Raw genomic sequence first — 12,160 nt, 5'->3', positions numbered from 1 at the left:
CTACGTGCCAACCCATCCCCTCCTCTTGTGCCAAGTTAAGGCCACCCTCTAGGTCCAGGATCTGCACCTTATATTCCGTCTGGGTAGCTCCCCCCCCCCCCATAACCTGATGGCATGAATATCGATTTCTCTTTCCGGTGAACAAATCTTCCTCCCTCCCACTCCCTCTCTTCCTCTCTGACTTTACACGACTGTCGACCCTTTTCGATAGATGCTTCCGGGACTGCTGAGTTCCGCCAGCATTTTGTTTGTGTTGCTCTGTATTTCCTGCATCTGCAGACTTTAAAGTGCAACCACAAAGAAATCTGCAGTCCCGGCAGCATCTATCGAAAAGGGTCGACAGTCGTGTAAAGTCAGAGAGGAAGAGACATTCGGCCCGAAATGTCGACAGTGCTTTGTTACGTAACCCCGTAACCAGGTAACTTACCAGCAAAGATAGATGGATCAGCTGAGTCGGATGCTACTATTTTCAAGCGTTTTATTCAAAAAGGGCACAAACGTATGGTTAATACAAAACATTCAGATCATATACATCGTCAAAACTCAATCTAAAACACCGGTGTAACCATAATCAATCAGAAATAAGCTCTAGAGTTGTCTAGGGGTTAATACTGAGTCCAACGGAAATATAAAGAGTCACTCAGAAGTTTGCAGGCTTTTCCCGTTCGGGAACCGCTGGGGTTTTCACGTTGTAGAGAGAAAGAGATGATTTAGAAAAGATAAACACTTGCCCGTCGTCTTGGCAGAGCAAATCCTTGGAATCAGGGGAGCAGACTTCCCCGTTGTTATTTAAAAGCAGTCTTTCGTTGGTTCTAGCCACAGATTCAAATTCGGAATCTAACGCACGTGGCTTCCTTCAAAATGGCGTCCCGCTCCCACGGGAATCGCTATCGTGTTTCCTTGGTGTCTCCTGGGTGCGTCTGAGGGTTCCCCCCCCCCCTCAGACCCGTCTTTATACTTCTTCACGGGATCGCAGGTGTCAATCAAGTTGCAGGTAATGCGATCTCTCTCTCAACCAGCCATGAGACAATAGTCAAGGTCACCTTCATTCTGCTTCTTGGGAGAACGTGGTCTCTCTCTCTCCCATTTTTCTGTGTCCATTCAGCACGTCTCTTCCTCTTTTGGGTCAGATGACCCCCCTTAACTAAGGTTCTTGCGATTCTCACAAAGGAGGGGGCCAACGGCATAACAGCTTCTCCTTATAGATAGATAGATAGATAGATACTTTATTCATCCCCATGGGGATGAATATAGATGCTGTCTGGCCTGCTGTGTCCCACCAGCATTTTGTGTGTATTACCTGCAGACTTTGCCGCGTTTGTGATTTACCTCTCCGTTGTCCCTCACGCCTCCGATCACAGGAGGCGCTGCAGGGACCGCTGGCCACCAGTGGCGATGTGCAGACCTTCGGCCGCTGGTGTCGCTGTACGGACCTCCGGCCACTGGCGACGATGTGCAGACCTCCGGCCACCGGTGGTGCTGCGGAAAACCTCCTGTTAAACGCATGCGCAGTGCCGACTGCGGCTGTTGGGGGGGGGGGGGGGGGCGCGTGGTTCTCCGACTAGAATGGGGGGGTGAGTGGGGTCTGATCTCGGCGGATTTCTGTAAATTGGGGGCCGGTTGCATTGGGAAAGGGCCGGGCCCGAGCTCTGCCGGACGGCTGGAGCAGGGGTGCAATGCCAATCTTTTAGCTGCCGGAACCGTACGAGCGGTGATTGATTAGTTTGTGGCCTATGTTAGAACGGCTAAAGTTATACAGCTCACGGTACATGCACTTGCAGTTCAACTCTTTGAGTGATTATGCAGAAAGTTTGAAGTTATTAACTTTTGCGGTATTTCTGTTTCAGATAATGGAAAATTGTTAGTTATTCTAAAATCGACTCCTTCCACCTTAGGCCACGAATCTATCAATCGCCCCTCGTATGTCACACCCAATTTGGTACCTGCTCCTTTCATGTGCTGGGCAACTTCTTTGACTCCTTGCCCCATTCATGTGATGAGCACGTACACAAATTGGGCTTTTTATAATGTCAAACACTAAATAAATATGAAATAAATATATATGAATTCCAGAGCTCCACAGAAATACGGTGATAGTTAAGACATTAAGAAGATTATAGCCAATCACTGAATACGGTGATAGTTAAGACATTAAGAAGATTATAGCCAATCACTGCATTTCAGTAAATGCTGGTACAATAAAACATATAACACTTAATTTAATAATATAACAAAGTATTGCACAGTTGCATTCACTAATAATCATATAATATAATTACCAAGCAAGCCGCTGTTAAATTCTTTGCTTGTTTATTTTGATTTTTTTACAGAGGTGCTGGAGTGACGCTCCGGTGAGCTCCGGCAGCACTGCACCCCTGTTTAGATCCAAGTAACATGGACCCGGAGATCAAGCTGCCCGGGTTTACGAGGTGTTGAGCGAGTATTTCTGGTTTGGGATCAAGTGGGTTTTTTTCTGGAGTTCCTTTGGAAGCAATGCTGCTAATCTGAGGAGAGAATGAGTTTATATTCCATCCCTCTCAAGGAGAGGCTGTGAGTAAATGGGCTGTTCTGTGTTTGAACCAGTAGAAATAGACCTGGGGGGTTCAGAGTTTGAACTGTGTTTGGAAATTCCTCCTCGCTGTCACCTGTCTGTCAGACAGTGGAAATCAAACAGAAACTCAAGTTGCTGGAGATCTGCACTAAAAATGAAAAATTCTGAATCCATTCTGACAAAGATTGTGAACCTGAATCGTTAAATTTTTTGTTCTCTCCACAGCAGTTCCTTACCTGTTGAGCGACTCAGATGATTCCGGTTTCTTTTTATTACATTCACTCTGGAGTGGTTTATATTTCCTGATGGTCTGTTATACTTGGAAATGTGTTCAGTGCAGTTGTTGCTAACAAGGTACACGTGAATAATCTCAGGAATGATCGGCTTTATGTATGAGGAGCATTTGATGGTTCTGGGGCTGTGCTCAATGGAGTTCAGAGGGACGGTGGGGGTGGTGGAGGGATTAGTAACAAGGTTCACATGAATAATCTCAGGAATGATCGGCTTTATGTATGAGGAGCATTTGATGGTTATGGGGTTGTGCTCAATGGAGTTCAGATGGGGGTGAAAGGGGAGGGGGTGGTTTAAGTAAACCTACTGAATGCTGAAAAGCCTGGATACAGTGGACATGGAGAGGATGTTTCCATTAGACGGAGAGTCTGTGATCTGACAGCACAGTCTCAGAATAAAGATGCTTCCCTTTAAAACTGAGATGAGAAAAATTTCTTCAGCCAAAAGATGTCTGATCTGTGGAATTTTTTGCCACAGTGATTGGTTGAGGAAATTGGATTGGAGCAGACTCGATGGATGGAATCATCTAACTCGGAGTCATGCCATGTGCAGAAGTTCGCTGATGACACAGCCATAGTGGGGTGTGTCAGGAATGGACAGGAGGAGGAGTATAGGAAACTGATAAAGGACTTTGTGATATGGTGGAACTCAAACTACCTGCGTCTCAATATCACCAAGACCAAGGAGATGGTGGTGGACTTTAGAAGATCTAGGCCTCATATGGAGCCAGTGATCATTAATGGAGAATGTGTGGAGCAGGTTAAGACCTACAAGTATCTGGGAGTACAGTTAGATGAGAAGCTAGACTGGACTGCCAACACAGATGCCTTATGCAGGAAGGCACAGAGTCGACTGTACTTCCTTAGAAGGTTGGCGTCATTCAATGTCTGCAGTGAGATGCTGAAGATGTTCTATAGGTCAGTTGTTGAGAGCGCCCTCTTCTTTGTGGTGGCGTGTTGGGGAGGAAGCATTAAGAAGAAGGACGCCTCACGTCTTAATAAGCTGGTAAGGAGGGCGGGCTCTGTCGTGGGCAAAGTACTGGAGAGTTTAACATCGGTAGCTGAGCGAAGGGCGCTGAGTAGGCTACGGTCAATTATGGAAAACCCTGAACATCCTCTACATAGCACCATCCAGAGACAGAGAAGCAGTTTCAGTGACAGGTTCCTATTATTAATGCTTTTTTTGAGCTAGTGATTTAGATGCATATCATATTATTACTGAGTTAAGGATTGTATGTAATGAGTTTCTGCTACAACAAGTGTATGGGACATTGGAAAAATGTTGAATTTCCCCATGGGGATGAATAAAGTATCTATCTATCTATCTATCTATCCTACATCTTATATCTTACCATGATTGAATGATGACTCCTTCCTATCTCATATCAGGTTTTGTGACGTGTCAGGGACAATTACAGATTTGTTCACTGAGATCGTTATATTTGTCTTCAATGTTTAGATTTCAGTGAGCAGAGATATTTTGTTCTCCTTTGTATTGTTAACGTGCTTCATTATCTTTCGTGTTAAAGTTAGACCTGCGGTGAGAGATTTATTGGAAGAAAAACCCACAACTGGAAGCAAACCACGACTGAAGATGAGGGAACAACAGCAAGTGAACCAGCCCGAGGACTGAGAGCACCGACTGGAGAGAAACCCTTCTGACTCAGGGTTTCCAGTGATTTAGTCAGGAGCAAGTTTGGTGAGTCTCATTTACTCAGACACTGGTCCTTTAGACATTACATGCCGTATATTCCGGAGTATAAACCGACCCCCATTTTCAAGGTTAAAAAAGGGACTTTTTCATGTTACCTTTGTATAAGCCGACCCCTTTTGTAGAGGTTTTTGATTTAACCAGAAACAATCACAAGATCTCACATGCCGGTACTCAGCTTTGCCGGATCCGGAACCTGAAAATTTTGTGAACCGGTACCTGCTAAGAAAACAGGCTTACACATTGAAGAGCGTTATAAGCAAATTCTTAATAAATAAATCAGGGAGGAAAGTTTTGGATTAGGTCTCCAATGGTGAAGAAGCCTCTGAAATATTACCCCCGCAAAACCATTTAGCACCCATCGTAATCTCGTTAAAACATAACACAGGGTGGCGGGATCAGTACGTGTACTCAGTATTGAGATTGCGACCGCCATGTACAAAAGATTAAAACGAATGCGATGTGATGCTGGCTTCAAGCTGAAGGTTGTTGATTTTGCTAAAGGAACAAATAATTCTGCAGCGGCTAAGAAGTTTAGTGTAAACGAGAGAGTGTGAGAGAGTGGAGAAAGGCAGAGGACACACTGAGGGAAATGCCAAAGATGAAATGTGCAAACCGTGGGAAAACATGCCGGTGGCCAGAACCGGAAGAAACGGTTTTAGAGTCGGTGAATCACCAGCAATCATCTGGATACATTGTTACCAGAGAAATGATTCGAGTTCAAGTGTTGAAATGGGCTGAAAACACCGTGAGGTCAGTGAAAATTTTAAAGCTACGCGAAGTTGGTACGCCCGATTTATGAATAGACGCGATCTTGTGTTGAGACAGAAAACAAAGATTGCTCAGAAAATTCCCGCGGGGTGTTGTTTATGTTCAAGAACGCTGCTGGGTGGACGAAGCGGGTTGCTTGTCGTGGGTTAAAGAGGTGTGGTGTCGACATCCTGAAGATTTTGGGAAGGAGAAGTCGCTACTTGTCTGGGACGTGTTCAAAGCGCACTGGTCAGGTGAGACAAAAGCAGCACTGAAAGCTGAAAATACAGACATTGCAGTCATCCCCGGTGGTTTGATCTCCGTGCTCCAGCCACTAGATGTCAGTTTAAACAAACCAAAGAATTCATGCGTTGAGAGTGGAACGAATTTGACTCAAAAGCAACCAATAAATCCGACCTGTCTTCCCTGTATTCGTTTCTCCAAATTTGGCACCCTTTGTATAAGCTGACCCCTTAACCAAAATTTAGGGCCAAATTCTTGGCTTATACACTGGAATTTACAGTATCTGTACAAAATAAAGTAGGGAATAGTTGAGGTGAGAATCTATGTATCAGTTAAGTCTGTCAGACCCAGTTGCAATCACTCCAGGTCTGGTAATGTACTGTCAGTGTCCCAGCTCATTAAAGTCACTCACATTCCCTCAGTGTTTGCTCATTTGAAGAACTTGCAGTTTCTCAAGTAGCTTTTGGTCGGTTCTGAGTGTGGAGAGGGAAAGAGGGGTGTTTATATTTACTATCTTACAAAAAGCAGTAATTGTTAGCAATTACTTGCTGCAGGCTGACTACCCATTCCCTGTACATTCTCCACCAGATTATTGACATAGATGACAAGTAGCAATGGGTGTTACCCTGGGGAGCTCCAGGAGGCACGGGCCTTGACTCCAGTAAACAGCCTCCCATCATCACCATCTGCTTCCTACCATCGAGCTGTTCCCAGACTCTAGGCTCTGTGACAAACACAATGTTAGCAGCAAGATTAGACAGTGATTAATATAAAGAGAGATTTGTTGCTTCCTGAAAGCTATCTGATGCAGTGGACCAGATCCTCCTTTGCTTACAAGTAAATCTTCCCTAGGACCCATCCTTCCGGGTCGCACTGTGTCCGATAACCCACATCCCCAACCTCCCTCCACCCCGCCTGTAACCCCACAACTTTCCCACCATTTACCCCACACCCGTACACGTAAACAGATCCTCGTTACCGACATCCACTCTCACAGCTTGGGGAACCAGAACTAACTGATCCTAGATTCCCAGCCCAGACTGTCCAGCCGCCTGGCTCGGTCCCGACCCTTTCCCACTGCAACCGCCCTTCGATTTATGTAAACCCGAGATCAGCCCCTTCCTCATCGCTGCCAAACCAGGCTCAGAGCTCGTTAATGAGTGGCACCTTGTCAAAGGTCTGAAAATGCAAGTACACAACATCAACCAATTCTCCTTTGTCTACCCTGCTTATTATTTCTCAAAGCATTCCAACAAATTTATCAGGCAAGATGTTCCCTTGAGGAAACAATGCTGAGTCCAGCCTATTTTATCTTGTGCCTCCAAGTGTCCCGAATTCACATCCTTAACAATCGACTCCAACATCTTTCAAACCACTGTTAGACTAACTGGCCTATAGTTTCCCTTCTTCTGTCTCTCTCCCTTCCTGAAGAGTGGAGTGACTTTTGCAATTTTCCAGTCTTCCAGAGCCATTTCTTCAGTTTCCAAAGAACCTTTTCTTCAGTTTCCAAAGAACCTTCTCTCTTGCTGTGGTCCCTTCTGTGCAGGTCCCACCTTCCCTGGAAGAGAGCCACGGAACCAAAAATCCTCTCCCCTCCCCTTCCCTCCCCCCTCCACATGCCTGACGTCACATCTGTGGTTCCTTCCGTCTGCGGGTTTGTTTCTCGTGGTTGTGCAGTTTAATTTTTCTTTTGTTCGGACAAGCGAGTGAGATCCAGGTCTGTCACGTACCCTCATTGTGGGTGGGCATTCTTTTTTCATCGTCTCCATTCCACTGTTACAAATTGTCGAAGTGCAGCCAATGTTTCAAGATATATACCCCGATTAATGCAAGAGGGAAGCCTTTTCTGTTTTTCCGGGCTTCTCAAACATTTGTACACTTCAGTGAAATCTCCCTCCAGGAGTTCCAGAGGTTATGCTCTGTCTGTCTAATATTCCCACACAGTTAAAGTGGGGAATCGTTTATTATTGTCATGTACCGCACTTAATTTTAACCCGTTATTCACAAGTCTAAGAATCATTTCTTACATCCCCCAATACCCGTAAAACTCCTTTTTATTATTGCACGATAACCTTTCAGAACAGATTGTCGCTTCTGCAACATGATACAAAACATGGCCAAAGGCACCGTAGGATACAAACAATAATCAAAATTAATACAATCAGACTTCCAAAATGCAAAAACAACCCCCAGAATTCCCTGAATATATTGAAGGGTCAGGGCCACCCCCCTGCCTTACTGGTCCCAAAATTGTGCAGCTTACTGGCAACATCTTGAATTTTCTGAATCTCTTGGGTTATGTGTTTAGACAAGTCAGTAATATTGGAAGATTCGTCAGGGTTATAAGTACAGCATTCCTTACCTATGATAGCACAGGTCCCTCCTTTTTCTGCTAATATAAAGACTTGGGTCATCCGATTCTGTCGCACTGTTTGGCGAATTGCAATCATCTCAGTTACCTGTGCTTGAGTGTCAGTCAGTGCTCCAGCTGTATTATTGGCCAATTCTTCTAGAGCGGCTGGTATATTAATTATTTCCCTGGAATTTCTGGCTACCCCATAGGAGGGAGAGGCAATCATCCAAAATCTCTCAGATTTTGTTATACCCCTTCATTGCCTGTTCCAATGGGGTGATCCTGAGGCTGAGCCAGGATCCTCAAGTGTGGCACAACGTCGGCCAAGTAGCAACAACCACTCCAAACCTCGTCCCCCCTCGAGAACCCGTCTGGTAGGGTGTGGTTCCATGCTGATGCCCTGTTCTTTCTCCCGGCAGCCAGGGATAGGCCCCATTTCCACAAACCCAATAAGCTCCATTTAGTGGTCCAGGGGTATCATAAGTTTGACTCTTGGTACAGTTACTACTTCCCACTTGATAGGGTGCACTCTCATTCTGGGTACACCAACAAGTGGCGTGTTGGGGAGGAAGCATTAAGAAGAAGGACGCCTCACGTCTTAATAAGCTGGTAAGGAAGGCGGGCTCTGTCGTGGGCAAAGTACTGGAGAGTTTAACATCGGCGGCTGAGCGAAGGGCGCTGAGTAGGCTACGGTCAATTATGGAAAACCCTGAACATCCTCTACATAGCACCATCCAGAGACAGAGAAGCAGTTTCAGCGACAGGTTACTATCGATGCAATGCTCCTCAGACAGGATGAAGAGGTCAATACTCCCCAATGCCATTAGGCTTTACAATTCAACTGCCAGGACTTAAGAACTTTTTTTTTTAAGCTATTATTAATGCTTTTGAGTTAGTGATTTAGATGCATATCATATTATTACTGAGTTCAGTACTGTATGTAATTAGTTTTTGCTACAACAAGTGTATGGGACATTGGAAAAAATGTTGAATTTCCCCATGGGGATGAATAAAGTATCTATCTATCTATCTAAGTAGTACGAACCACTGCTGGAGATGTAACTGTTATCCCCGGCCATAGCTTGGAGGTGTCTTGTGGAGGAGATCCATGACTCCAACCCTCGAAGCAACACCATCCCCCGTCTCGCCTTCCAGACCTGGATATGGTGCAATTGACAATGCTACCATTACGGCTATCAGAAAACACCGGAACTGAATTGACTCCACTAGTATTCAGGGGCACCAGTGACATGGGGATCGTAGTCTGACCCTGTTGGGGAATTTCATCACTTACCCAACATGCTCCCCGCTCTACGTGCTTGGCGTAGGTGTGGCAGAGGGACAGCAAAGTGTAAAACTGGGGGCCTCCCGAGACAGGGGCAGGTTCCCTTAGGGTCACGTTCCCTTAGGGTCATTAAAATCAGCATTAACCAGTACATTATTCAGTCCTTATCAGTTCTGCCAGTAACGTGTTTACAGTCCGTTTGATGTATCCGCTGGAGCTGCCCTTCCACCATCACTACAGGAGGTGTTGTCAGTAGCACTTGGTACAGTCCTCTCCACCTTGGTTCCAACTTCTGACCATCCCAGTTCTTGAGCAGGACAAAATCTCCAGTCTCGATGGTGGAGTGGTCACCTTTAGTTTGGGGTTCGTCCTCTCGATAGGCCTATCGTACCTGTGAATGCAAGCTTTAGAGAGTTTTTGTTAATTTGCATAAGTATTTTCCCATCTCCTCCCCCAAGGTGTGCATATCCAATGTTGCAGGTAAGCTCTCAGGGAGGAGCGGCAAACAAGGTCGGGGTTCTCATGGGGTTCTCATGGGCTTCCCGTAGATAATTTCTGTCGGTGATTTCTTACTTGATGGCGTGATTCTCATATGGAATAGGACTAAGGGTAAAACCTTCAATCAGGTCAATCCAGTTTCTTGTCTTAAGTTTTGCCAACTTATCTTTCAAAGTACCATTGGCTCGTTCCACTATGTCGCTGCATTCAGATGATGGGTGCAGTGGAACTGCTGTTTTAGAGCTAGTTCTTTACAGATTTCCTCATTTATTTTGGCCCATTGTCCTAGCTGATCATTTCCGGAAGTCCATAGCGAGGAGTTATTTCTTTTAGCAATATTTTCACAGCAGTCGTAGTGGTATTATTAGTTGTAGGAACAGCTTCAATCCATCTGCTAAATACATCTACTATCACTGAGCAATACCTATAACTGAGTAATTCTATAAACTCAAGTTGCAAACAAGAAAAAGGTCCACCAGGCAAGGGGGTAGTTCCGGAACCACAAGGCATCCCCTTTCCAGCATTTGTGTTTTTTTTACAGTTTAAGCATGCTTTGGCTCGCTTTTCAGCTGCTTTCTGGAAATCAAGTTTGTAATAATGTATTAACCATTCCTTCCTTGCCCGAGCGTGTACAATTATGTACATGATCTACCAAAATAGGTAAGAACACGGAGGGAACACAGACCTTTCACGCAGGGGTCACCCATAAATTGGTCTGAGGTTCGAGGTGGCAACCCATTTGGGACCATAGTTTGCTCTCTCCTTCAGGGGCGTCCTCCTGTTAGTTACGTATTTCCCACAAGTCCGGCATACCCGTGCTTAGATTTTGTCTAATAGGAGCTTGCTGGGTTCCCGAGGGGAACTAAACGTGTGGTATTCAAGGCTGTCTGTTTGGCAGCTGCATCAGCCCTAGCATTATCCTTAAACATCTCATCACATTCCCCAGTATGGGCTGCACTTTTAATAATAGTCAAAACTTGAGGTAGCTGTAGAGCGGTGAGTAAGTTGTCTAAAAAGGTAGCATTACTAATGGGGTGGCCAGAGGAAGTCAGGAATCCCCAAAGCCCTGTAGTCAGTTCATAACAGGAGTCTGTGTGAACGTTCGCACTTTAGTCTGTTGCTAGGATACAGGCAGGAGTCAGAGCAAACAGCTCAGCCTTCTGGGCGGAGTCAGCCGATTCAAAAGAGTCCTCCTCAATTACAATGGCATGCAAAAGTTTGGGCACCCCGGTCAAAGTTTCTGTTACTGTTAAACGAGTAAAAGTTGAACTGATTTCCAAAAGGCATAAGTTAAAGGTCACACATTTCAGTAACATTTTAAGCAAGGAAACTTTTTTTAAAATTTCCATCTTTTACAGTTCCAAAATAACAAAAAAGGCAAAGGGCCTGAAGCAAAAGTTTGGGCACCCTGCATGGTCAACACCTAGTAACACCCCCTTTGGCAAGTATCACAGCTTGTAAATGCATTTTGTAGCCAGCTAAGAGTCTTTCAATTCTTGTTTGCGGGATTTTCGCCCATTCTTCCTTGCAAAAGGGTTCTAGTTCTGTGAGATTCTTGAGCCGTCTTGCATGCACTGCTATTTTGAGTTCAATCCACAGATTCTCGATGATGTTTAGGTCGGGGGACTGTGAGGGCCTTGGCAAAACCTTCAGCTTGTGCCTCTTGAGGTAGTCCATTGTGGATTTTGAGGTGTGTTTAGGATCATTATCTTGTTGCAGAAGCCATCCTCTTTTCATCTTCGGCTTTTTTACAGTTTGATGTTTACATCCAGAATTTGCTGGTATTTAATTGAATTCATTCTTCCCTCTACCAGTAAATGTTCCCCGTGCCACTGGCTGCAACACAAGCCAAAAGCATGATCGATCCATCCCCGTGCTTAACAGTTGGAGAGGGGTTCTTCTCATGAAATTCTGCACCCTTTTTTCTCCAAACATACCTTTTCTCATTGCCATCAAAGAGTTCTATTTTAACTTCATCAGTCCACAGGACTTGTTTCCAAAATGCATCAGGCTTGTTTAGATGTTCCTTTGAACCTTCTGAATTGAACTCTGGGCTCTTTGGCTTTAACCCAGGGCAAACCCAGACAATGATATAGGGAAGCACCAGTCCTGTCTGTCGCCAAAGGAAATCCGGAACTTCAGGCAGTAATGCGCTGACCTCTTTTCCTGTAACCTCCCCAATCACCATGACTGGGAACTCCTGTCCCTCGAGGGGTGCATAATACTGGCTTTCCTCAGTTGAGCACCCCGGAGGGTCATAGCACAGAGTCACATGATTGTCGGCCGCTGGCAGAAGGGGTTCAAACACAGTGGAGTCCAGATTAAGTGCCCACCACTGAGGGGGTCGGTAACTGGGGAAGTTGTCGGTTGTTCGCTAGTTCCAGGGTGATACCCTTGTCCACGCAGAGAATCTCGACTTCCAACGGACAGAGCAAGTCTCTCTCTGCTAGATTACACCCCGACTGGTGGTGACTGTAAA

General features: G+C 45.4%; 1 protein-coding gene across 1 annotated transcript in view; it reads left to right on the top strand.

The window, feature by feature from the left end:
• The window catches only part of LOC140722302 (uncharacterized), a 60,378-nt gene that overhangs the window by 31,873 nt on the left and 16,345 nt on the right, over positions 1-12,160 (top strand). The window contains exon 3 of the mRNA XM_073037089.1: positions 4,371-4,540. The gene's annotated coding sequence lies outside the window, so the exon portion shown is untranslated. The remainder of the gene's footprint in view (positions 1-4,370; positions 4,541-12,160) is intronic.

Source organism: Hemitrygon akajei, unplaced genomic scaffold, assembly GCF_048418815.1.
Source record: "Hemitrygon akajei unplaced genomic scaffold, sHemAka1.3 Scf000074, whole genome shotgun sequence".
Classification (NCBI taxonomy): domain Eukaryota; kingdom Metazoa; phylum Chordata; class Chondrichthyes; order Myliobatiformes; family Dasyatidae; genus Hemitrygon; species Hemitrygon akajei.
This window is presented reverse-complemented; position numbering and strand designations above follow the sequence as displayed.